This window comes from Lontra canadensis, unplaced genomic scaffold, assembly GCF_010015895.1.
Source record: "Lontra canadensis isolate GAN:19392208 unplaced genomic scaffold, GSC_riverotter_1.0 scaffold225, whole genome shotgun sequence".
Classification (NCBI taxonomy): domain Eukaryota; kingdom Metazoa; phylum Chordata; class Mammalia; order Carnivora; family Mustelidae; genus Lontra; species Lontra canadensis.
In genome coordinates this window covers 173,638-201,334 of record NW_022631219.1, presented here as the reverse complement: position 1 = coordinate 201,334, position 27,697 = coordinate 173,638, and the positions used below count along the sequence as shown (strand labels likewise).

The 27,697-nt window shown below is 48.9% G+C and overlaps 1 protein-coding gene across 5 annotated transcripts in view; it reads left to right on the top strand.

Moving 5' to 3' along the window:
- RPH3AL (rabphilin 3A like (without C2 domains)) overlaps nt 1-27,697 on the top strand; it is a 138,234-nt gene that overhangs the window by 14,038 nt on the left and 96,499 nt on the right. The window contains exon 1 of one of the 5 annotated variants that reach the window (XM_032849362.1): nt 12,477-12,502. The exons of 3 other annotated variants lie outside the window; for them this stretch is intronic. The gene's annotated coding sequence lies outside the window, so the exon portion shown is untranslated. Of the gene's footprint in view, nt 1-12,476; nt 12,503-12,757; nt 12,869-27,697 lie in introns of those variants that run through there. One more of the 5 variants, XM_032849360.1, reaches the window with a different exon arrangement.

The following is a 27,697-nucleotide window of genomic DNA, read 5'->3' as shown; positions in this document are numbered from 1 at the left end:
CATTTCTCTTGCTCCTCCAAGTGGAGCACTTGGGGGGCCCGAGGAGGGGGAGCTCGGGTCACTGATCAGAAGGTAGACCCAGAGTCGGGGTTCTTCTGCACCATCCCTCAGGAACTGTTTGCCTAAGAAGGCTCAACATCCAAATCATTCTATTCTAAGTGGGGCCTCATTGAAAGTAAAAAAGGAAATGAAGTCATTTTTGGTTGCTCTTTTAATGTCATTGAATCACACCGATTAGTGATAGACGACCCAATTCCGACTGGTGTCTGAGTTGTCACAGTGCTTGTCCTTCTTAATGTCAGGGTCTGGGAAAGTGTTTGATCAAGGGGCAGGGGCCATGGGTGAAGTTTGCCAAAAAAGGTCAGAGACAAATGTGAAGTCCTTTCTAACCTCAAATGATAAAACCCAGTCTAGGCTGTGTCTTGGGGCAGCTGCCTAAGCGGCCCACATTTACCGTTTCTATCCCAGGGCCTTTCTGGACGGCCGGTTCCTGCAGCCGTCTCTTCCCGCCAGTTCTAATTTTCGAGGTGCTTTCCTCATTTGTGGAAGCCTCAGCTTTGAGGTCTAATTATCCCGGCCTAGACGTGAAGAGCTTTCTCCCACTGTCTGGGCTTGTTAGGACCTTACGCTTAAGACTTGAACTCAGCAGAAACGGGACCTGGTTTTTCCATGTAGCCTCCCCCTCTCCCTCTAAAGGGTCCTGCCAGGCCTGTCACTCAGCTGCTTGGAGCATCTTGCTTGGCCTGAGCTGCAGGTAGCCATGGCTGTGGTGGGCTTGCCAAAGTCATTTTTGCAAGCTGAGCGTCCTATGAGGGCACCACACAGAAGACGGCTTTGACTTACGTAGTTGATGATAGTGATTTTCCAACAAATGGACATTAAATCTCTTTTTTTCATGTTACCAGTGTACTGTAATAATTTTCCAACAGTGGGGAGAGAAGCACCTAGAATAAAAGGAGCCTCCTCTCATCCCACACAATATGGGTCATGGGCTGGGATGGCCTCAGACTGCCTGTAAACCTGTCTTTGGATTTGGGTCCCATGGTGAACTGCATCGCCCTTGACAGAGTGACGAGGGATAACTTGGCAGAGGAGGGACCTTGGGACCAAGCAGGCCTCGTGTGGCATCTCAGTCGCCTTCGCAGAATTGAAACTTGGTGCCTGGGTCCCTCTCTGGGGTCCTCGCGGAGAGGACAAGCCAAGGGAGCTGACAGAATTCAGTTATGGGCTGACCTCACTTTGCGCAGGCCTGTCTGGAGTGTGGGTCGAGAAGTTACTTAGGGTTTGAGGGTTTTCTGCCATGGGTCCCTGCCCTGGAGCAGCCTCTCTGACATCACTCTGAGTGCTGAGCTCTGCAGACTGACAAGGAATGTGGGCTCCTAAGGCATTAGTGTTGGAGTCTGTGGCAGGCGTGTGGGATGACCAGGACGCTGAGACAGCTTGGGAGCCGCTGCGCTTGGAGGAGGGCTGGGCAGCAAGGAGGGCCGTGTGCTGCGGAGGCAGGGTTAGTGGGGGTGGGAAGGTAAGGCACCTCTCCAGAGGCTGGCGGGTTATCCGCACGAGGCTCACGGGCAGTCGTAGGGTTCTGACACACAGGCGAGGCCAGCAGGGTGGTAGAGCTTCGGAAGCTGAGGGAGTGAGGCTTCAGCAGAGAGGAGGGCAGCCTGTAGCTGGCCCAGAGCCAGAAGTGCCCGGCGTCTGTAGGATGCAGTGGGGGCCTAGCATGAGCAGTGCAGAAGCTGGATTGTTTCCTGGGTAAGGGGCAAGGGGTTCTGGGTTCAGATTTAGAGGTTTCATCCTGCCTCTAGTACTCCCTCCCTCTGTGGCCTTGGAAAGTTGCTTCGCCTCTCTGGACCTCAGTTGCCTCATCTGTGAAATGGAAACAGTGAGTCCCTGTGTTGCTGTCGTGAGGACGAAATGAGAAGTCTTGGACAAAGCATTTAGAACGATGCTTGGCATGTGGGTGAGGGCGATTCTTATTGCTAGTAACGAGTTCTTGGTTTGGCCTGTGGAGTGTCCTCTGGGCCTTGGACCCACCTGCTGGTGGGGTTCATACTCAGACATCAGTGCTCTGTCGAATTTTGGAACCCACGTACCTGCTCCCTTTCTATGGAGCTGTGAGCTCAGTGAGTTCGATGTGTCTCTCAGTTTAATCATCAGATTTCTGGTGGCATCTCCTCTTTCTGCTCTCTGCCTGGCCTCTGTTCTCTTTGACCCCTAAGTATATTTGTTATTGAGTTTAGTCCCCAAGCTGCCTCAAGCCCTCCTTGAAAGAGACAGTTATACATTTTGAGTGGATGAGTATAATCTTAGATTATACCTTGAATCAGGGTAACAATGTAAGGGGTAGGCTCTGTCTGCCCATGTCCCTGCCCACTCCTCTTTACCTGAGTTTGGGGAATCAGTGGAGGTCCTAAGAAGGGTCAGTCACTGGGAACCCCCACCCCAAACCCACTGCAGAGAAACCCAGATTTTTCTGGCTGTGAAGAGGCACTCTCAGGCCGTGTTGGGTGTTGGTGAGAGGGTGGTTGGAGGAGGACAAAAACAAGCTCCCATTAAACTCCACTGTGTGCCTGGTACTGTGCAGGTGCTTCTCCAAGCAGCCAGAAGGCTGCCACTCGGGATCATTGTCCCAGCTGTGGGACTGTAGAATTTTAGAGTGTTTATTCTGTAAGTCTGGAGGAGGGAGGTGGGTCTACCATAGAATCAGTTTGGACCCAGTCGTGGGCCATATGAAGGACCAGATGGAAGACCTTCCCCAGGACTTCCTTGTGCTCCTCAAACTTGCCAAGACATATGTCTCAGTCATCTCTCACCACAATATTGCCGCATAACAAACCACCCAAAACCCACCAGCATATGTCAGTAAGTGGTTATTCCTCATCATGGGTCTTTGGGTTGGGTGGGGTCTGGCTGACCTAGGCTGCACTCAGTGGGATTTGTTGACTTCACGCTGGAAGTTGGGTTTAGGTATGTTCCATGTGTCTGATCATTTGGACCAGTGACCACCAAGGTATGTTTGTGTCATGGTGACAGGCAGGAGTACAAGAGAGCGAGCTCAGGAGCACAAGCACATTTTAAGCCTTCTCTCACATTGTATCCACCGACATCCCATCAGCCAGTCCCAGGGCATGTGGTCAGTCCCAAGCCAAGGGACAGGGAAGTACACTGCCCACCACAAGGCCATGGCAGAGTGTGGCTATCTTATACAGTGACTAGAAGTAAAGAATTGACCCCAGTAACTCAGTCTACCTTGGGATGACTTTCATTCATTCACTCCGTAAATATTTTTTTGAAAGACTACAGTGTGCTGTCACTGTGCTGCCTCTGGGGATAGAGCAGTGAACAAAACAGTCCTGGTTCTTGCCTTATGGAACTTCTAGTGAGGGACACACACACACACACATACACACACACACATGTGTGCACGCACACAAGAGCTACTTCTGTTGTTAATTGTTTAATTACAGTTGTAATCATCCCTACAAAGGAGAAGTAAAGAGCGCTGGGGGTGCGTGTGCAAAAGGGCCTGACATAGTCCAGGGAGGAGGAGATGGTTGAGCTCAGAAATGAAGGGCAAGACTTAATCCGGCAAAGGATTCCCTGATAAGACTTACGGCTGACTTCTCATCAGAGACCATGAAAACCAGGAGGCAGTGGGGTGACAAAGTGCTAACACAAAAAAGACTGTCAACTAAGAATTCTACATCCAGAATCAAATCTATCCTTCAGAAGTGAAAGAGAAATTAAGACATCTCAGGTAAATCAAAACTGAATTTGTTGCTGTCAGCCATGCCCTACAAGAAATACTAATGAGAGTCCTTCAGGCTGAAATGAAAGGACACCAGACAGGAACTCAAATCCACATGAAGAAATCAGGAGCACCTTTAAAGCTATAGATGTATTTTTTTGTAACTCCTTTCTTTTATCTTCATAAAGCAATAGTTATAAAACTGTGTTGACAGGGTGATAACATTAAGAGATGTAGTTTGCATAGCAATAACAGCACAAAGGAAGGGAGAGGAGACAGAGCTATATCATAGTGGAGTCTTTGTATGTTGTTGAAATTGATTTGCTATTAATCAGAGCTAGATCATTTTAAGTTAAAATATTAATTGTTTTCTCCAGGACTACCACTAAGAAAATAATTTAAAAATATGTGGTAAAAGAGAACTAAAATGGTATGCTGGAAAATCCCTATTTAACATAAAAGAAGGCAGTCATGGAAGAATGTAGGAATAAAAAGACATGACATAGAGAAAACAAATAGCAAAATGGCATAAATCTTATCCATAATTGCATTAAGTGCAAATGGACTAAAAAGTCCAATAAAAGACAGGGATTAACAGAATGGATAAACCCAACTCTATACTGTCTACAAGAAACACATTTTAGATTTAAAGATACATGTCAGTGGAAAGTAAGGGAGTAGAAGAAGATATACCACATTAGCAGTAACTAAGAGCGAGCTGAGATGGCCACGCTGATAGCAGAGAAAATGTTTAAGACAGAAATAGTGATGAGAGACAAGACATTTTGTAATGTGCGTACATTACTGTTAACTGATCAGGAAAACATGTCAATTATATATGCACCTAACAAGGGACCCCTGAAATACTCAAAGCGAAGACTAACAGAGATGAGGTGAGAAGCAGACAATTCAACAGTCATAGTTGGAGATTTCAAGGTTCCAAAGTAATAGATGGACCGGGGCAGACCAGACCCACAAGGGAGCACAGGGCTTGAACAACCCTGTCAACCAGGTTGTCTACACAGATGTCTACACAGCACACCTCCCAACAGAAGCAGAGTCCATGTTCTTCTCAAGGGCTCGTAGAGTTTGCTCCAGGAGATAACTGTATCCTGAAATAAGCCTCCTTAAATTTCAAAGGATCAAAATCCTTCAAAGTACGTTCTCTGCATACAGTGGAATGAAATTAGAAATCAGTAACAAAAGGGAATTTGGGAAGTTCACAAACAGATGGAAAGTAAGCACGGCTATCTAGCCGATGGGTCCAAGAAGTCGTGAGAGAGATTCGAAAACACTTCGAGATGTAAGAAAATGAAAATACGACATGTCCAAAGTTCTGGGATGCAGCTGAAGCTGTGCTTAGGAGGAAATTTATGTTAAAAGTGCCTGTATTCATAAATGAGAAAGACCTCAAATTAATTATCTTCCATCTTCAGAAACTGGAAGATGAGCAAACTAAATCCAAAGTGAGCAGAAGGAAAGAAAAAATGAAGATTAGAGCACAGATAAATGAAAGAGTAGAAAAGGCCACCTGTTACATGGCCCCATTTATATGAAATGTCCTGAATATGCAAATTCATAGAGAAAACAAGGGGATTAGTGCTTGTTGGGAGGTTGCTGAGGGGAGGGAAAATGGGGAGTGAGTGCTGGGAGGGGGTGGGCTAGCAGGGAGGATTTTGGTTTTATCTTTAGAGCAGTAGGAGGCTCCTGGAGGATGGACCTAGAGAGTTCCATTTTGGGTTGCATTTTGAAGAGCTCTCTGTGACCTTGGAGGAGAACATTTTGGAGAGGGTCAACAGTGGGTTTGGGGAGGCCTCTGCATTTCAGGGAGGTTATTGTTCAAGGTTCCTCCCGCTAGATGGAGCCAGACCTCCCTGGCCACTGATTGGAACCCCCCTGGGTGTTCTTCATCAGCCCAGAGACTGGCTGAGATCTGGCTTAACGTGTGGTCGGGAACGGACCTTATATTCATTCGGCTAAGGAGGGCTAGGTGGTTGCAAGCAGTAGCCATTGAACAAAAATGGGAATTTATTGACAGGGCACTGGAGTATCTCATGGAAGCTCAGGCCCCTGGAAGGGCTAAATCAAGCCCATGGACCCAAGGGAATCACAGCAGCCCTCTCTCTGACTCGTATTTGCTTTAGCCTCGTGTGGCCTCTTGTTTCCCACCACAGATGATCCTTTTCTTTCCTGGGTATCCACATGGGGGAAGTGGGCCCTCCACCAGCTCCTAGGTTTACAGCTTACTCTTCCAGAAAGCAGTTGAGACTCAGCCCATTTCCCAGATTTTCAAGGGGAAGGACTTCAACATCTCTGCTTGTGTGGGACGCACCCCCAGAGGGTCAGTTGGGCCCGAGGGGGCTGGTCACAGTGTAAATGCCGGGCTTCTACAGCGCCCCCACCCCCAAAGGCAGTTGGGCAGCTGTGGTAAGGTGGAGGAGGGGAAGGGTCATCGGATAAAGGCCAGGTTCTTTTACGGCAGGGTGCCCCCCAAACCGGACACACACACTTGGGGTAACTCACTGCCTAGGACTGGTCTGCACCCAGGGATAATCTACACGAGACCTTCTTCTGTCATTTGAACTGGTTTGCAGATTCATTCTTGTTTGTCCATCTCCCCTATGCTTTTGGCCTTTACTTTCAGCCTCTGGCTGGGCCGGGAACGTTCCAGAATTTAGAATTAGTCTTACCATCTTTGTAAATTCTGTCCGTTCCCCCAGTAAAGAAAGACCTAACTGTTCCCCGCTGACCAATGTGTTGAAAAGGACCCCGGTTATTGTCATTGCCTCGTTTTCACCTGCTGCTTGAAACTCAGTGGCACTGACTTCAGGTACCTCCAAACCCTGGTGATTGTGGAGTAAATGGGCCTCTGATTGCAGACGGGAGGCCAGAGGAAGTGCGTGTAACATCCAGTGGGAGGTGTGCGTGGGGGTCGGCTGCCGGTGACCTCACACTGCCCCATGGTTTCCAGCCTCTGCTCATGCTCTTTACCTGGCCTGCAGGTGGTGCATGGGGCCTGGAGCCCTGGTCCTTGGCACCAGGGGGAGGTGGCAGCTGCAAATTCCAGTCCCAAGGAGTGTGATTGATCTGCACGGTGCTTTTTCTCTGGCTGTGCGAAGCAGGGACTTGAAGTCCTTCAGTCAGGCGCGGTTCTCAGACACTGGGGTGGAGGGAAGGGAGGGACAAGGAAGGACTCTGCATACAGATGTTGGCTCCAAATGCTCAACTCTTGCTGAATGCCTCCAGCATTTGTAGGAAGCCATGCAGTGTGGCGTTTTCTTGCTCATGGCTGGGTGCTGGTTGCCCAGAATATTCTTTCCAGTGCTGATAATGATGCCGGTGGCATAAGCTGGGGGCTTACCCGCTGATTAGCAGTCAGGAACCTCTCCATTTAGTCTCTGTTACAACTGAACTAAGTAAGTAGGACAGATTGTTTTATATGCATTCAGTAGTTGATAAAACCTCATGTTGCCTGGCGAGGAGCAGGGTGGTGAGAGTCGTTTTTCTCCTGTACTTCCGTCACTGCTGGCCCGAGCTGGGACGAAAGGCCCAGCCTCTCCTCTCTAATCCCAGACTCTGTTCACAGCAGGGCATGGGGGTGATCTGAATGCTTTTGTTCTTCCTCATTTTCCCCCATCTTCTGCCCATCTCTCCCTGTAGGCCTCCATCTGGCTCCATGAAGGAATCCAGATGCCCACAGGAATGTAGCTTTCTCTCTAGATCTGGAATATAGACAACATGTAGAAATATGTCTTTGCAACAGAAACATAAAATAGATATTATATGTCAGATCTAGAAGAGGGTGTTTTCTGTATACTTAGGTACATATGTTTGTTTCTGTGTGTATGTAATTAAATAGAAACCTGCAAAAGCAAGATCAGGAAAAATGTGGATTAACCAGAAGGTCAGAACCAGGGAGAGAGAATACACGCTCAGGCCAGAGAGCTGTGCAGTCGGCTGCCTCTGAACCACAAATTTAGCTCTGAACTTGTGAGTGGTCGAAGCAGGAAAACGGTATTCGCACGGTCCATGTGGTCCATAAGGAATAGGATGCCAGTCACGGGGGGCTACTCCAGGCCGTTAGATCTACAGGAAATTTCTTGCCTGCGTGGTCCTCTATGGGACCGCAAGTGGCACAGAAAATATGGGACATGGTGGCGTACTCCTGCTCCAGTGGGCAGATGTCACTGAACGGTCGTGGCCCTTGCCTGCAGAGGCCAGACAGAACCTTGCCATCCTTCTAGCATGTGCCCTGGGCAGCCATTGCCAGGGCCGCGCCCGCATCGGGCATGTTGGCGGTGTTGGGAGCCACGAGAGAGCCGTGAGCGGAGAGCCGCATGCTCGGGCTGAGCGCTGCTGAGGTGTGACAGAGGTGGGCCTGTCCTGTGTGCACCGCAGATCCGTTTGCTGCTAAAGCCCTCTGGGTACCAGTGACCTATCGGGGTGAGAAGAGGGGATAAATGCATCTGCAAGGACACGGACACACCAGCAGTTCCTGACTCACTCTAGCCACTCACTCATTCCCCAGGTGTGCCTGGCCCACCATCCTCTCCCTTCTGGGGCCCGTCACCACCCCCGAGATGCCCTCCTCGACTTCCTCTACTTTGGAGCTCATGAACCGTGCACTTTTCTCTCAGAGACCCCATCACAGCTGGTACCGATGCATTTATTTGCGCTGATTTGTTTGGTGGCTCTGTTGCCCTCCAAGACACGAGCTCCAAGACACGAGCTCCAAGGCAGGGACAGGGTGTGTCTTGCTCACGCCCCCTCCTATGCCAGCATAGGCTATATTCCACTTACATACATCGTAGGTGCCTGGTGCATAACTGTGGCGTGAATGAGTGAAAGCACAAAGGTGAAGCAGGTGCAGGCTTTTCCCAGTGAAGACCCGCATAAGGGAACTGGTGCCCAGCCCTGAGGGGGGTGAAGACAGTGTCAGAGGGGGCAGGGAGATCAAGGAAGGCTTCTGGTTGTAGCCCCACTGGCTGAGTCTACAAAGATGAGGTGGAGGGAAGGGTCATCCAAGCCTCCGGGGACAGGGAGCTGAGGCGCAGAGGCAGCGCTGGAGGAGGGAAGGGCCAGGATTACTTTGGGGTGCTGTAAGGGCAGTGGCGGGGGTGGGGTGAGGAGCTAGCTGCTGGAGCTATGCGCAAAGGTGACTGGGGCAGCAGAGGGGAGGGCAGTAGGTTTGTGGGTGGAGCAGGGATGGGGTGGGGGAGGGACCTCAGGCAGGCAGGGGCAGAGGGGAGGAGGGCTGGGGAGATCACACCCAAGTGGATGCAGGAATAGTGGAGGGAGCCTTTGCTCTTCAGTCTTTACATCCTGCTTCTCCTGTGCCTGTCAATCCTTGGGGACCCCCCCCAGGCAGGCTCTGGCTCTCCAGACCCCAGTGCAGCCCTGGCCATGCCTGCCGCCCCTGCTGGCCTGGCCCCGCTCTCTGGAGGCGCTTTGTGCCTCTGGTTCACTGCATAACGCTTCTGCCCACACATCCAATTTTATCTTATCTATTGCTTTTAAAGATTTTTTAAAAAATTATTCATTTGAGAGAAAGAGTGCGTGAGTGAGAGCATGAGCGGGGTGGGTGGGGTGGGGTGGAGAGAAAGGGAGAAGCAGACTCCCCGATGAGCAGGGAGCCCAACACAGGACCCAGTCCCAGGACCCTGGGATCATGACCTGAGCCGAAGGCAGATGCCTAACGACTGAGCCACCTGGGTCCCCCCCCACATTTCCAGTTTTAAAATGGAATATGTACTGATCATATTTGTAGCATTTTTTAAAAAGATTATTTATTTATTTATTTGACAGAGGCAGAGATCACAAGTAGGCAGAGAGGCAGGCAAAGAGAGAGGGAGAATCAGGCTTCCCACCGAGCAGAGAACCCGACACAGGGCTCGATCCCAGGATCCTGAGATCATGATCTGAGCCGAAAGCAGAGGCTTAACCCACTGAGCCACCCAGGCGCCCCTGTAGCATGCTTTCTTGCACACGGCTTTTTTTAAATGCCTTTATTTTTCAGGAACGGATTTATTTTACTCATTTCCCCCTCTTCTGCTTTTTAAGGTGTTTTTCAGTCACTTACATAAGGAACTTTTATTTCCCATTTATATTAAGTATCACATCACCCTCTTTCATATACGAGTCACTCACTTTGTCCCTTTCAGCCTCCTTCATGCAAATCTTACCTATGGATTCATGAAACAGTTGGATTCCTACTTTCATGCTCAAGCCTGTTCGGTGAGGTTTTGACTAAAGAGGGTGGGGACACAGCAGTGACGGGGCCTTTTTGCTTGGGATTCACACATTGCAGGATGATGCTGGATTGAGAGAGGCCAGAGGGGGCACACACGCCCCACACATTAGTGTGGAAGGCTCTTGAGTCAGCATGCAAGACTTACTTCCTTGCCGTTTGTTCTAGCTGCACTAGTCTGGTTGTCCTGGCAAATCTGGGGCTGTTGGGCCTGGCAGGTGAGCCAGAGTCTGGGAAGATCTGGGACAGCCTCACCTAGCCTAGGGCATGCAGAGTGGGTGAACTTCCTGTAGTGGCTTGGGTGGATCCTGAGGGGACTGTTCAGTTGTGGGGACAGATGGGGAGGCTGCCACACCATCCAGGGGCCAGGGAAGAAGCCCACAGTGGGGTGGGGGGCTTCCTCTGGGCATGCGGCTGCTGCAGAGGGCCCAAGTAGGCCTGGGAATGAACCCTGGGCATTTCAAGGGGAAGCAGCCACTGCCCAGGCATCTCCAGGCTAGATTGCTGCTGGCACAGCCCTCCACAGGGGCCGGTGATCTCTGGAGCAGGAAGCTCCTTTCTAGGATGTTTCTGTTAACATGTCAAGCTCACTTAAATTTGTGTATACGTTTCTGCTCCTTCTCATTCCTGGAGAGGTGCTTTACTCAGGACTCTTGATTACAGCTGACAAAGACCTGACTTAAACCAGCTTGAGCATAAAGGAGACTCTGTGGACCCGACAACTTGGAATCAGGGTAGTGGTTCAGGCATGGCTGGATCCAGCGACTGACGATGCCGTCTGGGTTATTTACCTCCATCTCTCAGCTCAGCTTCTTTTCATCCTTAGGCTGTGGTGGCAAGATGGCCACTGGTCATCCCAAGCCAACATTGTCCTCACAGCTTACTCTCACTGGGAAAGAGTGTGTTTCTCAGTAACTCTTGAGAGAACCCTGGGGGAGGACCCACAGACCTGCCCAGTGTGTGCCAGTCACTGTGCTCAAGGGGTGAGGATATTCTATTTGGTTGGGCCCAGTCACGTTCACCCTGAGGAGGGTACGTGGGGCCATATAGTGTCTGTGCGGACCCCTCCCCCAAGGACTTGTGGGCATGATTTCTTGGCCTGGAGGAGGACTCATGTGCAAAGACAGGAATGCCGGACAGATGAAATGTATGCCTGGGCCAGCCTCTGCCCACCTTCAGGATGAAGGACCAGCTGGTTCCCAGTGTACCTGGGGATGTGGCGGCCAATTCCTACAAACTCAGAGACAGCTGTGTCCCGCTCTCCTGCGTGATACCACCAGTGTCCCATATTAGCTTTCCCCAACGTTGTTAGCTATGGGAGCTTTCCTTGAAATGAAACCTTCCCTGAAAGTCCAATATAGGAAGCAGAGGAGCGCTGAGCTGCTCTGGGTTGGGTTGGCGCACACTCTGTATTCCCTCCGTTCTCCATTAGCAGCCCTGAAGAGGGCACGTGGCACCCCAGGGCTCCTTGGAACCCAGTTTGAGAACCTCTTCATGATGCTATCCAACCATCCCTTTCAGTGGCATCTGCTTTTGTTCTCCATGAGGGATAGGTTGCTGGACATGGTGTTTTTTCTTATCAAGGCAACCTTTTTTCCTGTTGTTAACTTGTTTGCACTATGAAAAGGTCAAAAAGGAGATCCTCGTCATCTTCCCACTGTAGGCAGGTGTCAGCATGTAACAGCCCCTGGCTACACAGGGGCTCACTCCGTATCCTTGTCTTCCTCAAGCTGTATTTGGGAGGCTGTTCCGTTTATGGCATTGGTCAAGTTATCTGTTCCTCAGTTTACCTTTTTCTTGGGGAAATACACCCATACTTATGAGATGTCTCATGTGCATGACACTATCTAGAACGAGTTTTTTTCTTTTTTTTTTTTTTTTTAAAGATTTTATTTATTTGACAGAGAGATAGAGCACAAGCAGGGGGAGCAGGAGAGAGAGAGGGAGACACAGGCTCCCTGCAGGGAGCCCAATGTGGGGCTCGATTCCAGGACCCTGGGATCATGACCTGAGCCGAAGCCAGATGCTTCACTGAGTGAGCCACCCAGGTGCCCTAGAATGCATATTTTGGCTACCTTTCCATGAAAGGTACCCTTTCTAACAAGAACAACAACAAAAAATCCTTGAAATTCATAAAAGTAACCAGACTACAAAAATAATGCCAAAAAGACAAAAAGATTATAAACATTCCCAAAGGAGGTCTCCCTCTAATAGGAAGTGTCCCTAGTCTGTTCACAGAAAAGACTGTGTTGTCAGGGAGATTGGTCACCAGCAGACCAGCTGTGGACTGCCTTTGTCCCAGCTTCAGTCCACCGGGGAGAATCCAGGCCTTGGTTTGGCTCCAGCTGGGGCCTCCCCGCGGCTGCCACTTATTGACTTAAGTCTGAGTGATTCAGATCTTCCTCTGGGGTCACCCCGGACAACAAGTGGTGGGAGGGAGAGTCACCTCCCGCTTGGGGTGCCACCGGGGCCAGACGCCCCCTGCGAAGCCCCTCCGGCTCCTGGTAGGTGTTTCGGGGTCTCTGGCTGTGAGGGGACAGGAAGAGGACTTTTGTATTTCCTGAAACCAGGGGCTCAGCTCATTCAGGGGTTTTCCCAGAACTCTGCTAAGTCCCAGGGCAGGGTGTGGTGTCTGGGCCAGAGAGTGTGGGTTAATGGTTAATGGGAGACTTGCTTTTCCGGGTTGGGTTGCCCAGGTCCTGCTGTTCTGGAGGAAGAGACAGGAGGGGTCTCCCCGCACTGCTGCCAGTGGTGCTGCTGTGACCGTCACTGTCTATACCATCGTCCAAGAGACCCAGCGGACAGGAATTGATTTGGTGGGCAGAGAGGATGTGTGTTTCAGTAGAGAGTTGAGCAGCAGTGAGCCCAAGGCGAGGCAGAGAATGGGACCCCTTAATACAACTTGAGCTAATTGAAACATTCGGTTTGATAAAATATCTTTATTGCACATAATGCTGTCCATAGGCACCAGGAAAGAGGCGGTAGGCTCTTTGCCCCCAACGTGCTCACATTTGGGGTCAACCAGGACAGGCCTAGAACAGGTCCCCAGATAACTGTGCGACAGGGCCTGAAAAACCAAGGGCCATGAGAGGACAAAATAAACTGCCAAGACAGCATTTCTTAGGGTGTGATCGTAAGTACATAGTAATATTAAGTACATTATACAGATGAGCATTTGAAACACTTAATCAATTATATATTTATTTTCATGTCTATTAGAATATAACTTTGTTTTCTTCAGTTGCCATCTGTTCATGGCAAATGATATGGTTTTCTTTCTTTTTTTAAAGATTTATTTTATTTATTTATTTATTTTATTTTATTTTTTAATTTATTTATTTGACAGAGAAAGATCACAAGTAGACAGAGAGGCAGGCAGAGAGAGAGAGGAGGAAGCAGACTCTCCGCTGAGCAGAGAGCCTGATGTGGGACTCGATCCCAGGACCCTGAGATCACGACCTGAGCCGAAGGCAGTGGCTTAACCCACTGAGCCACCCAGGCACACCTATTTCTTTATTTTTTTAAGATTTTATTTGTTTATTTGACAGAGAGAGATCACAAGTAGGCAGAGAGGCAGGCAGAGAGAAAGCGGGGGGAGCAGGCTCCCTGCTGAGCAGAGAGCCGGATGCGGGACTCGATCCCAGGACCCTGAGATCATGACCTGAGCCAAAGGCAGAGGCTTAACCCACTGAGCCACCCAGGCGCCCAAGATTTATTTATTTTAGAGAGAGAGAGCACACATGTGCGCGATTTGGGAGGGGAGGCCAGAGGGGGAAGGAGAGAGAAAATCGAAGCAGACTCCACGCTCAGCGCAGGGCTCGATCTCATGACCCTGAGATCATGACCTGAGCCAAAACCAAGAGTCAGACTAGGCACCCTGCGATGGTTTCCTAGTTAAGGTGGAGATACAAAGTTTCCTTTGACAAGAAGTGGAAGCGAAAGAATGAGTGGATGTTAAGGAAAATATTAAGTTAAAGACTAGTGCGGGGGCTGCGTGGGGATAGCAAGTGGCACTAGATGCCTGAGGTTTGGGGACAGCGTGCTAGAGGACTTCAGAGACCAGGAAGGGAAAGGGCTTTCGGGAGAGTCAGGAGGCGTGGGGGGAGGGTGGTGGAGGAATAAGATCCAGCTAGGGCAAATCTGTACTCACAGGTCCAGAAATGTGTGTGCAGATCGTGGTAGAATTCATTTCATTATGAGCCCTGTGGGGACTGGAGGGTGGGTTTGGGTTATGCCGGAGAGAGCTGTCAATCTGGGTGCGGTCTCTGAACTTCATTCAGGGGGCAGTGGGAGACACTGAAGGTGCTTGAGGAGGGGAGTGGTTCATGACTGCCCTTGAAGAGACTCACCTGTAGTAGGTACCAGAACTAGAGGTAGGCTGACCAGTCAGGGACCTAAGTAAAGAGAGTGTAAGAGGCCAAATTAGGGCCATGGCTGAGGGCAAGCAGCCCAGCTCCCCAGCCTGTCTCCTGCTGTTTCTGGCCGGCAGCCTGGAGAAGCCGGAGAGAGGCAGGTCTAGGGTGGACAAACCAAGGCTTGGTCTCTGTGTGGGGAGGCAGTGGGAGCCAGGCGAAAGTGTAGGTCATGTGCACAGAGAGGCCTGGAAGGGGGGGTCAGGCCACCCCTCCCAGTTGGTCCCAGTGGCCTCTTCTTGGTATGTCCTGGCTGAGCATGGAATGTTTTGGAGGAAATGGGTGGGGACAGCTGAAGGAAGCTCCTCTCCAGGCCAGAGCACTGAGTTCCTGCAGGAGAAGGAAGCGAGCATTTTCCTGGCCTCCAGCTTGGCCCAGGCAGCGTGGCCGATAGCCCTGGGCAAGGGTTTCGTTCAGCCTGCAGTCATCTGGGCCAGTTGTCTTATTTAACTCTCTCATTTCTTCCTTCTAGTGCGGAGAAGCTCACCAGGGGTTCAGAGACCAGCTTGGTTTAAAAAGCAAGGGTTTTTTCTTTTCCCCCTTGAGGACCTACTATGTTCCAGGCACTGTGTTTGGAACTTTGAGTTAATCAGAGTGCATCTGGGACAAAACCTGTTGAGAAAGGATGACTGCCTTCTTTGTGTGAAAGAGGGAAAAGAATGTGGGAAACTGAGCTGGTCCCAAATGACACAGGCTGTTCGCTGCAGAGCCCACTTCTGTATACTTGCTGGTGAAACTTGGGACAGGGTCTGTAACTTGGGAGAAGCCAGTCACTGTCTGCGTGGGGTACAGCCCCCCGCAGCGTCCTGGGCACATCTGTGAAATCCAGCAGTGCTGTAGGGGGGATTCTGGGAGTTATGATACAGCAAAGGTGATGTTTTAATTTTAAATAAAAAAATTTTTAAAAATTATTTTAATTTTAAAATAATGACTATATATGGCCTAGCATGGGGATTTGACATCAGAGGTAGTTCATCTTTGAGCTGGCTGTTTCTGGCCACACTCCCTGACCTTGCATGGCAGGGGATTGCAGGAGGTTGGGGGGTTTGCGGGTCTACGTTCACTCTCCGCTATCATTAGCCTCACTTAGGTGAAGGCCCAAGAATCAAGGTGCACTTTGCCCTTTTCCTGGGCTCCTAGGAGGTCCTGGGATCTCACCTGCTCTGACTTGGTACCTAGGAGCCGTGTGTCCTTAAGGCCTGTGATCTTAAGTAACAATCTCCTGAATGACTTTCCAGCTCTGAAATTCACAGAGGCCTCTTCCTTTCTGGCAGTCCTACCAGGAAGATTGTCTTCCTGGAATGCCGGCCTCATGCCTGCCAAGTCCCTGCTTTTTCCTTTCTGGCTGTCCACCGGACTCTTTTGTCCAAGGCCCTCCGGGGATGCCGCAGAGGACCCCAGCCGCCCTGCTCTTGGCTCTGCCATTCTTCGTGTGGCCCCTGCGCTCATAGAGTCCTTGTCTGGTTCACTCCTGCTCAGGGGCGGCCGGCACTGGGGATTTGCAGCGAACAAAACGGAGCCACCCCCACCCCAGGATCTTACAGAGATTAACAAACAAAGAAATGCACATGTTCAAATTGTGATACAGGCGGGGAAGAAAAAGCATTGGGAGCTAGCGTCTGTCAGCCTGGCAGCCGTCTGCGTCTGCGACAGGGCTGTGTCCCCATGTGGTGGGGATGCAGAAGACATTCGCGGAATAAAGGCACGAACAGTACGTGCTTTCTTTCCTTGTTTGTGATCGGGGATGATAGCAGATCCTTAACTGACACAAAAACATTTTGAAGGGTCTGACGTGGTCTACCAATTTAATTTTAATCCTAGTAGCAGATTTCCCACAGATGTAGACTGGGGTGTCGTATTTTTTTTCCCTCTGTAGAAGAAAAGTAAAAAAAATTGTTCTATTAGCATTTGATTTTCATGGTTTTAAGTTTACAGGAAAAAATTGAGTGAAACATAGGGAGGGTTCACACATATCCCCTTCCTGCCCCCAGTTTCCCCTCTTACTAACCTCTTGCATCGATGGGGTAGTACAGTTGTTACAATTGATGAGCTGGTATTGATACATAATTATTATTTTTCGTTTTGTTTTAAAGATTTTATTTATTTATTTGAGAGAGAGAGAGAGAGAGGAAGAGAGAGCATGAGAGGGGAGAAGGTCAGAGGGAGAAGCAGACTCCCCATGGAGCTGGGAGTCTGATGCGGGACTTGATCCCAAGACTCTGGGAGCATGACCTGAGCTGAAGGCAGTCACTTAACCAACTGAGCCACCCTGGCATCCCTTGATGTATAATTATTAATTATATGCCTGTATTTTACATTTAGGGGTCGCTCCTGGTGTTGTACCTTAGGTTTTGACAGTTGTATAATGACAGACGTGAGTACATCCACCATTACAGTGTCCTATAATAGTTTCACTGCCCTAAAAATCCTGTGTTCTACAAGTTCATTTCCTTTCTCCCCCAAGACCTCTGATCTTTTTACTGACTCCATAGTTTCACCTTTTCCAGAATGTCACAGAGTTGCAGTCATACAGCACGTAGCCTTTTCAGACTGGCTGCTTTCACTTAGCAGTATGCTTTAAGTTTCCCCCATGTCTTTTCATGGGCTCATTTTTATTACTGAATTTTATTCCATTCTATGGATGTACCACAGTGTATTTATCTGTTCACCTATCAAATGACGTGTAGGTTGCTCCAAGTTTTGGCAATAATGAATAAAATGGGCATAAACATTAGTGTGCCCTTTTATGTGTGGATGTAAATTTGCATTTCTTTGGTAAATACCAAGGAGTGGAATTGTGGGGTCACGATTACAACTAAAGAGTATATTTAGTTTTGTAAAGTACAGCCTCCGAAAGTAACTGGACAGTTTTGCAGTGAGTAAGAGTTCCTGGGGCGTCAGGTGGCTCAGTCAGTTAAGCACCCGACTCTTGATTTCAGCTCAGGTCGTGATTTCAAGGTTGCGAGATCGAGCCCCGCATCGGGCTCTGCACTCAGGACGGAGTCTGCTTTTCCCTCTCCCTCTGCTCTTCTCTCGGCTTGTGCGTGTGTTTTCTCTCAAAAAATAAATAAAATCTTAAAAAAAAAAAGAGAGAGTGTTTCTGTTGCTCTGCATCCTTGTCAGCATTTGGTGTTGTCAATGTTGTGGATTTTTGCCGTTCTAATAGGTGTGTAGTGGAATCTCATTGTTACCTTAATCTGTGATTCCTTAAGGACTTGATATTGACCATGTTTTCGTATGCTAATATTTGCCATTTGTGTATCTTCTTTGATGAGGTGTCTGTTCAGATCTTGTGCCCATTTTTTAACTGGGTTGTTTTCTTGTTTTTGAAAAAAATAGTGTTCCCCCATTTGGAATCTTATTCATCATCTCTGACTTATCTGAAAAGATAAAGCAAAAAGATTGTGTGTGTTTATGTGGGGGTGATTGACTTCAAAACACGTGTAGTTCTGTTTAGTGTTGAGCTGTTGGGATACCCTTGAAATTAAGAGCTTGGGCTTAAAGTTCGAATTCCGGGCTTTGCCACTTATTGACTGTGTGACGTTGGGTAAATCATTTGTCTTTATGAGCCTCATTTTGCTCACCTGTAAAATGGGCATGTTAAAACCTGCTGTGAGGGGTGCCTGGGCTGCTCAGTTGGTTGTGCATCTGACTCTTGATTTTGGCACAGGTCATGAACTCAGGGTCGTGGGATCAAGCCCTGCATTGGGCTCTGTGCTTAGTGTGGAGTCTCCTTGTCCTCCCACCGCTGTACCCTCTCGCTCACTATCTCTCAAATAAATAGATAAATAAAATCTTAAAAAAAAAACCAAAACCCTGCCATGATTTGCCAAAGCACTTGGCACCAAGCCTGACAAATAAGTAAATATTCAGTAAGTGGTGGTTCTTCTAACAGGTAATCAACAAGCATGCCTTTCACTTCTCCTGTATGATGTTTTGTGTTCCCTTTGTGTCCTAGTCTTTGAGACCCCAGAGCAGGCAGGGTGTGTGTGCATATGGAATGCATGTCATGCCCCAGCAGGCAGCCGCTTCTCGGCCTCAGCCCTTCCCTGACCTCCTCTCACTTCCCTCGTTCCAAGCCACAGACTTGTTGACTCGCCTGCTCTTGACCACACCTGCTACGGGCCCTCTCCCCTGAGCTGCTCTTTCTCCAAACCTGGCTACAAGCGTAGACACCCCAGGTCCTCCTTCTTCTCACTTCTCTGGGGATGAACCTCAGGTCCATTTCGTCTGAGTGAGTTCCTACGATTGGCAGTGAGAAGTCAGGAGGGGTGGGAAAGTGACCGGGTGGACGGTGGCGTCCTGGCAGCGGCTGCAGGCTGGCTGGCTCCTGGCTCCATAGGACATGGGTGTTGGTGAGTTGGCCTCACCAGTGGGCCCCAACAGGTTTCTTGGAGAGGCAGTGTGGCCTTTCCCCTCCTGCTGGAGGGGGACTTGCTGATCCCCAGGCGTCTGCCCTGCCCGGAAATGACACCTTCTGGACATTTCCCACAAAACGGAGGGGAAGGCCCGGGAACCATCTACCTTCTGAGGTTCTTTGTGCAGAGGTCAGATACATGACAAGACTGGCCACAGGCAAAGGGCAAATTCTGTGAAACGTTGCTCCTTCCTGCCAGGTAAACACCGCTCCGTAGTTGCAGTCATGGTGGGGAGCGTGGATATATTATTCTGTTACGAAGTGACCTCCTTCGGTCTCTGAGAGAATTGAGTTAAGGTTTTTGTGGATTTTGGGGAAAGATTTATTTATTTATTTATTTTCAAAAGAAAGTGATAGTGAGCCAGTGAGGGAAGGGGCGGAGGGAGAGAAAGAACCCTATAGCAGACTCCCTCCTAAGTGGGGAGCCTGACACAGGACTCAGCCCTGGGACCCTGAGATCATAACCTGAGCTGAATTCAAGAGTCGGACACTTAACCAACCACGCCACCCAGGTGCGCCCTTGGTCAGTGTTAAACGAGGATGTCAGCAGTCATCATCATCATCTGTTCAGACCCCTTCCCCGGAGTGCCCCACTTGTACGCCCCGTACCCACCTCCCACTCCCTGCCCCAGACTGCTTCAGGTTGCTCAGATGAACTCAGCTGCTTGAAGGGGCAGGTCCAAAGATGGCGGTCCTCCACCTCAAGGAAGGACCTGTTAGTTCTCTTTGGTACAGTGGCATTTCTTGATGCCCCCTCCCTGCATTCTGCTGGGTCCTGGGATCTCAAGGCTGCTAATAATGGGCCATGGCGGTGATGTTGAGGGTGCTGGTGGCCGAGGTGGTGGTCCAGCGATGGTCGTGGTGGTGGACCTCACCGAGAGCACATAGTGTCACAGGTCCTGTGCTGGATGTCTTATCCGCAGCATCTAAATAAACCAGAGCTTCTCCAACTTGTGCTTCGACCTTTTCAGCTGGATGATTTCATGTTGTGGGGGGCTGGACAGTGCCTTGTAGGATACTTAGTGGCATCCTGGCTTCTGCCCACGGGACTGTAGCCAGTGGTACCCCCTCCCCCTGCCTTGTCTCCAGAACGCGCCAGATGTCCCCTGGGAGACAAAATCACCCTGATTCAGAAGCACTGATCTAATTTCTCAACAGCCCCAGGAGACAGCTCCTCGTTTTACAGATGAGGCTGCTAAGGCCTGGAGAAATAAAGGAGCTGTCCAAGGTCACCGAGCGCATAATTCACAGGGCAGAATGCAAACCTGACACCTGATCCAAAGAACAGACTTGTAACCACGGCCCTTTATTGCTCAGCAGAAAAGGCAAATTTGTGTGCCCTTCAACAGGACTACCTGGGGGTATGGGACCAGGTTGGGCCTGCGTGGTCAGCCTGGGCATCCGTTGCCGAATTCATTTGGAGCTAATAAAAACAGTGGACTGCTGCTCATTTTCTGCCATGGTTTGGACCCAAAGAGCTGAATATATTTACGTGGAGACTGTCTCCACAGGCCCCAGGCCTCTGCCGTGGCAGGGAAGTCCCACTGCTTCTCCTTCCTCCAGGCAGCCCCGTCACCTGCAGACACCTGAAGGGAGGAGGAGGGCACGCGGGTATAGTTTTCAGCAAATGGGGCCCCCTGCGCTCCTCTGCTTTCTCCCACTGCGGCTGTGAATCTGGGCTTACGGGTTGAGTGCCCAGAATACTCATTCGTAATTTTTCCTTTCCTTTTTTTTTTTTTTTAACAACAATTTATTCTGAAAAATTTTAAATGTAAAGCTGAGTCGAAAGACGTTTACCGTGAAATCTGACATACCCACCGTTTAGATTCTCTTATTGTTTACTTCTCTTCTGGTTCCCTTTTCTGGACCTCAGGTCAGCGTCATCTCTGGCTGGTGGGTCAGTGAGTGCACTATGAATTTTCCATGAGGAGAATACATTAATAGCATAGACCACGGTAATGAGACAAAGCTGGTCTTCATTAACCAGGTTGTTGGAGGAGTTCAGGGCCATGGATGACTCTACTCACTGTTGAAGCAAAACTAGTTCAAACTAGTTACTAAATAGATTGGAACATTATTTAAAAATGCCATCTGGGGGGCACGTGGGTGGCTCAGTGGGTTAAAGCCTCTGCCTTCGGCTCAGGTCATGATCCCAGAGCCCTGGGATCGAGCCCCGCATCGGGCTCTCTACTCGGTAGGGAGCCTGCTTCCTCCTCTCTCTCTGCCTGCCTCTCTGCCTACTTGTGATCTCTGTCAAATAAATAAATAAAATCTTTAAAAAAAAAGTAAATAAATAAAAAATAAAAATGCCATCTGGGGGCGCCTGGTGGGTTCAGGCCAGATCCCGAAGTCCCAAGGTCGAGCTCCCCATCAGGCTCCCTACTCAGCTGGGGGTCTGCTTCTCCCTCTGTCCTGCCTCCCCTGCCCTCCGCTTGCTGTTTTCTTTCTCTCTCTTTCAAGTAAATAAATTAAAAATCTTTAAAAATAAACAAAATGTCATCTAGTTTTTAATCCATGTTATCTTGAAGTATAGAAATAATACAAGTGTAATAGTTTCAAACAATGAAAGTCCTAAAAATTGCCTGACACAGACAAGGCACCCCTTCAAGTTGTTTTTTAATTATGAACAGTTTAAAAACTTTTTATTTTGAAATAATTTAAACTCATATAAAATTTGCAGAAATGGTTCACAGAGTTCCTGTGTCCCCTCCACCCTGCTTGACCTGCTTATGTGACAATATGACCACTCCTCATTCATTTTTCCCTTCTCTCTCATGATGGTCACATTTTTGAAGAGCTCTAACCAGTTACTTTTAGAGTGTCCCTCCGTTTGAGTTTGTCTGGTATTTTCTCATGATTCATTTGGGGCTGTGAATTTCTGGTAAGACTCTCCCAGAGGGATATGTCTTTCTCGGTGAACTGTATCAGGAGGTACGTGATGTCTAAATGTCTTATCACTGGTGGTGTCAGTCTGGATCACTTGGTTCTGGTAGTGTCTGCTGGTTTCTCTCCTGTAAAGTTACTATTTTTTCCTTCATAATTAACAAATATTCTGGGGGAGATGCTTTGAGACTATGCAAATAGACCCTGTTTTTTCTCAAATTTCTGGCTCCTAATTTTGGGATCCATATCCAGATCTTCCCTGTAACGGTTATTACTGAGATGTTTTATGGTGATTCTTCGGTTTCCTTAATTCCTTCTACATTTATTAGTTGGAGCTCTTCTGCAAAAAGGAACTGTCCTCTTTAGTTATTTGCTCAATTATTTATATAAGGACTCATAGATATTTACCTTATGGGTTATAGAATCCGATGCTAGTATTATTTATTTTGTTGTCCACATCATTCCAGTCTAGCCACCGAGAGCTCACCATGAAAGTTTTTATTATGAAGGTTTACAACCATCGCAGAAGAGCTCGATGCAGATAGTACAAAGGAGACCTGTCATCCCTCCCCGAGATTCAGTAATTCTTAGCATTTGACTGTATTTGCTTTCTGTCTCTTTCTCGCCTCTGCCCCTCTCCTGCAGTGTTTCCACAGATGTACCGTCTGTTGTGTGATTTGGTTTTTTTGAGGTTAATTTACAGTTAAACTGGCCCCAGACCATCAGGGGTTGATGGTGAAATATAAACAGCCACTTCTTTGCCCACTGGAGACTGTGTACCTGGCTGTCTTGTTCAGACCCCAGTTTATTCTTCACTGTGCCCCGTGATTTTTTTTTTAAACAGCTTTACTGAGATACTACTCCTATACCATACAGGTCACCCATTTAAAATGTACAATTCAAAAAAAAAAGAAAGAAAGAAAGAAAAGAAAATGTACACTTCTGTGTGTTTTAGTGTATTCACAGACGGGGCAACTGTCCGACAGCCAGTTTTTGAACATTTTCATCACTGCAAAGGTAAACCCTGTATCCTTCCACTCTTAGTTGCCCTATTTCCCATAAGCCCTGGGCAACCACCAGTCTACTTCCCGTCTCTATAGATTTGCCTTTTTCGGACATTTCACATAAAGGTAGTCGTAGGCAAGGCAACCATTTGTGGCTGTCACGTTTTCAAGGTTCATCTGTGTTGTAGCATGAATAGGAACTTTGTTCCTTTTTATGGCCAAGTAATATTCCACTGTACAGTTTTGCCATATTTTGTTTCTCTGCTCATTAGTGGACATTGGATGGACATTGGGTTGGACATTAGATGGACATTGGGTTGTTTCCACAGCCTTTTGGCTGTTGCAGACAGTGCTGCTACGAACATCTGTGTACAAGGTTTTGATAGAACGCCTCTTTTCAGTTCTTTGGGGAACACATCTGGCAGTGGAATTGTTGAGTCATATGGTAATTCTACGTTTAACTTTTTTGTTTGTTTGTCTTAAGATTTTATTTTTAAGTCATCTCTACACCCAATGTGGGGCTCGAACTCACAACCCCGAGATCAAAAGCCATTCTGTCTGTCGACAGAAGCAGCCAGGCACCCCTCTGTGTTTGACTTTTGAGGACCTGGCAAACTCTCTTCCACAGTGGCTGCAATGCTTGACATTCCCACCAGCAGTATAAGGGGGCTCCAATTTCCCACATTCTCACCAACACTCACTGTTTTCCATTTAAAAAAATGTTCGCCGTCCTGGTAGGTGCGAAACGCTGTTTTGTTGTGGTTTTGGTTTGCGTTTCCCTGATGGCTGACAGTGTCCGACATCTTTTCATGTGCTTTGGGGCACGTGTATATTGGCCTTGGAGAAATGTCTATGTCAGTCCTTCGCACATTTTTAAATTGAGTTGCCTTTTACTGTTGAGCTGGAAGGGTTCTTTACTTATTCTGAAGACTAGACTCTTATCAGATAGATGATTTGCAAATATTTTCTCCCATTCTGTGGGTCATCTTTTCACCTTCTTGAGAGCATCCTTTGATGCGCTGAAGTTTTTAATGTCAATGAAGACCAAATTATCTGTTCTTTTTTTTCCTTTTGTTGCTCATGCCTTTGGTGTCGTAGCTAAGAAATCACTCCTAAGTTTGAGGTTGTAAAGATTTACCCCTATATTTTCTTCTAAGAGTCTTATAGTTTTAGTTCTTTGATCCATTTAGTTAATTTTTAAAAAGATTTTATTTATTTATTTGACAGAGAGAGAGTGCACAAGCAGGGGGAGTGGCAGAGGAAGAGGGAGAAGCAGCCTCCCCACTGAGCAGGGAGCCCGATGTGAGGCTTGATCCCAGGACCCTGGGACTATGATTCAAGCTGAAGACAGATGCTTACTGACTGAGCTGCCCAGGCGCCCCCATTTAGTTAGAATTTTTAAGTGGTGTGAGGTCAGGGTCCAACTTTATACTTTTGCATATGGCTACCCATTTGTTGGAAGGAGTCTCGTTTTTCCATTGAATGATCTTGACACCCTTGTCAAGGGCATCAGAATCACCCGGTCACAGATGCATGGGCTTATTCCTGGACTCTCAGTCCTGTTCCCGTGCACGTTTGGAGCATTGTCTAGGCACGAGGCTTGTCCTGCTCCCCAGGAACATTTGGTCCAATAGGAAAGGTCAGACACATTCATGAGCCATCAGGAATTGTCAGGTGCTAGGAAGGGGTAAAAAGTGTTTATGAGGATGTCAGTTGCTTCAGGCCGGGGCAGTGGGTATGGAGTGGGGGGCAGCAAGAGGGCTGCTTGGAGGTGGTGTGGGTTGAGACATGAGGAAGAAGGCCAAGTGTTTCTGCATGTCTGGAGACAAATTTGGTGGGGTAGAACCTGTGGATGGCCATGAACTTCTAGGTGAGGATGCTGGGCTTGATTTGGAAGTGTCTGAGGAGAACCGGGCCTTTGTCAGGCCCATCTGATGGCAGGGTAGGCTACGTCTGGGCGGGGGATACTGGAGGCAGGCAAACCACTTAGAATCACAGGGTGTCCGAGGTCTGGGTGAGCACCTGGGTCAGGCAGTGGGAATGGTGGGGAGCAGGGGCCGTCAGAGACCTGTTGCTTCATGCCTCACTACTCTGAGGGCTCTGGGGCGGGCCAGAGCAGCCTGCATGTGCGGCTGTGACCCAGATAACCCCAAGCCTTCCCAGAACTATTTGGCCAGTTTCTGTGTGTCTCCATTTCTGTGAACCCCTACATACTCCGTGGTGCTGGGAGCACGGGAGATGGTGGCCGACTACTCTAGTCTTTGGCTTTCATTAGATGCTACATGCCATAGCCAGGGCTCCTTGGGGGACAGAGAAGGGGACCGAAAGTGCCAGCTGCCAGCTGGGTGACCTTGAGGCTGCACCTCTCAAGCGTCAGGTCTCAGCCCCTTCTCTGGAAGGAGATGATGGTCAAGCTGACCCCTTGGGATTGTGATGAACTTCAGTGGATCAGCCTGGGGCAAGGACCGGCAGGTAGGTGGTGCCCTGTAAAGCCATCGGCTTTCTCTCTCCCACGGGATAGCTTCAGGGCCAGGCTGGCCTTTCTCCTGCTGTCTCCTCTGAGCCATGCCGCATGCTGGGCGTGCTCCCTCCTCTCATGCCTGAGTCCTTGGCAGTCCTCACCATGGACATTCAGGATGGGCACCCCCATTTATTTGGGGTGTTCGCCTCTACCAGGGGAATGGGTGCAGAGAAGTTGACAGCTGGCACCTGGCAGCGCAGTACTTAACCTTGGAGTCGGAACAGAGAAACGTCTGTTTGTGTTTCCATGACCAAGAGGGGACAGCTGGTTGGCAGATAGCAGGCTAGGTCGGCTGGGGCTTGCCTTGGCTGCTGACTTTAAGCATATAGCCAGGGCCAGGGTCCCTGCCCAGGCTCTGGTCGAATTGGGTGGAAGAAGAATGGAGAAGTACCTGGCAGAGCCCGAGAAGAACCCCCCGAGAGCCGGTGTCCTGGCGGGGCCGTGTGGAGGCCGCTGGGGGCAGTGACAGTGTTGAAGCTTCCCCCCAGACCTGGGGGACTGCCCCTGTCTGCATACCTGAAGATTGAGACTGTACCAAGCCAGTGAGCTGGCGTGCACCTTCTTTCCTTCCAGAGGTTTCTCTGCTTCGTGGAGAAGTTTCTGCTGGGCTCCTCTAACGACGACTCCCAGGTGTGAACTAAACTCAGATTTCCTTTGCAAAAATTGTTGGGCTACAACTTTTCAGACCCACACACATTGCATACACAAAAGCAGGCTTGTCTTTCTGCACTAAAAGACAAACAGCACTAACACCCCTTCCCGTGTGCACCCTAAGCGGGGTGCTTGGCAGCCCCGAGAGGACTGGGGATTTTCCAAGCAGAGTCCCAGGGGCCACAGACACGTATCACACTGCAAGCTTGTTTTCTTCTGGTTACCTTAACTGAGCTCTAATTCCATCTCCCATTCTTTTTTTTGTGTGTGTGCCATAGACCCTTTTTTTGATAGCCTGGTGAATCCTGTGGTAACTTTCTCAGGATAATGATTTTAAATGCACAAACAGGATTACAGAGCAACCAATTATATTGACTTAGAGTTATCTGAATATTTTTTAAAAATGAGCTTTTGATACAGTAAGCTCTGTCCTTTGAATCATTAAGTAAATCACCTTACAGTAAGTCTAATAACTATTACAATTTTGAAGTAGTGATGAACATAAATGATATTTGGGGATATCTGCAATTCTGTGATATGTAAATATCTGTTGGTCTATTAGCGGCCAAGCCACAGGTATACTAATAATATGACTATGATGTGTTGCCTACATCCATAGTGGAAGAAAATAGATAATGTCAGTTGCAGGTTAATAAAAGTAAAGGTGTAATTTATTTCCATCCGACTCACGACTCCCCTGTTAAGAGCTCCCAAGAGAAGCAATGACCAAAGGAGATTGTTGTGTTTATTATTCACAGATTATTCATTTGTCAGAGAGAGAAAAAGAGAGAGAGAGAGAGCAAGCGAACGCACAAGCAGGGAGAGTGGCAGGTAGAGGGAGACACAGGCTCCCCACTGAGCAAGGATCCTGATGCTGGACTCGATCCCAGGACCCTCAAGTCATGCCCTGAGCCGAAGTCAGACCCCTAACCGACTGAGCCTCCGAGGTGTCCCGGAAATTGTTTCCTTGAATCCTCTTTTTGCGTCAACCATGACAACTCTCCTAGATTTAGGCTCCTCTCCCAGTTTCCTGTACCTAGGAGCTCCAGGGGGCATTTTAGACCAACTCATGCATCTGTGCATACACACCAAAGGGTCCTCATAGCCGCTGTCTGCACCCCCAGCGTAGGGCTCCAGTTTCTGTGGTCGCCCTGTGTTTTAGGTTGAATCGTGTCCCCCAGAGGGCTATGTTGAATTCCCACCCCCCCAGCACTTCAGGATGTGGACTTATTGAGAATTAGGGGCACTGTGGTTGTCCTTGATTCCAGTGAGGTCATCCTGGAGTCCCCTTGGTCTCAGTCCAGGACAGTGAGAGGCACAGGGAGACAACCATGTGAACACACACAGAAAGAATGCCACGTGAAGATGAAGATGGAGATTCGAACGATACAGTATCAAGCCAAGGAGCACGGAGGATTGCCGTGCGAACCCCAGAAGCCAAGAGAGGGGCATGGGACAGATTCCTTTCTAGGTCTTTCAGAAAGAACTTGGCCCTGTCAGCATCTCAGGTTTGGACTTCTGAGCTCTAGAATTGTGTAAAGCCCCCTGATTTTTGGTGAATGTATCCAGCAGCCCTAGGAGACTGATGCCACATGGTCTGATGGGGAATGGACCACTGCTGGTGAGGCCACCGTCCCTCCTGTGTGTGTGCAGGTAGAGTCTGGCTCCGGGGGTCTGGACCCCCAGGGTGGGGCTCCACCAGCTATTACTGCCTGGAGCTGGGACTTGGCTCTGCCCTGTTTTAGGCCTTTCAGAAGTAACAAAAGCGAGCTGTGCTTCTGGGGACATGTAGGCAGAGCATGTGGCTGTTA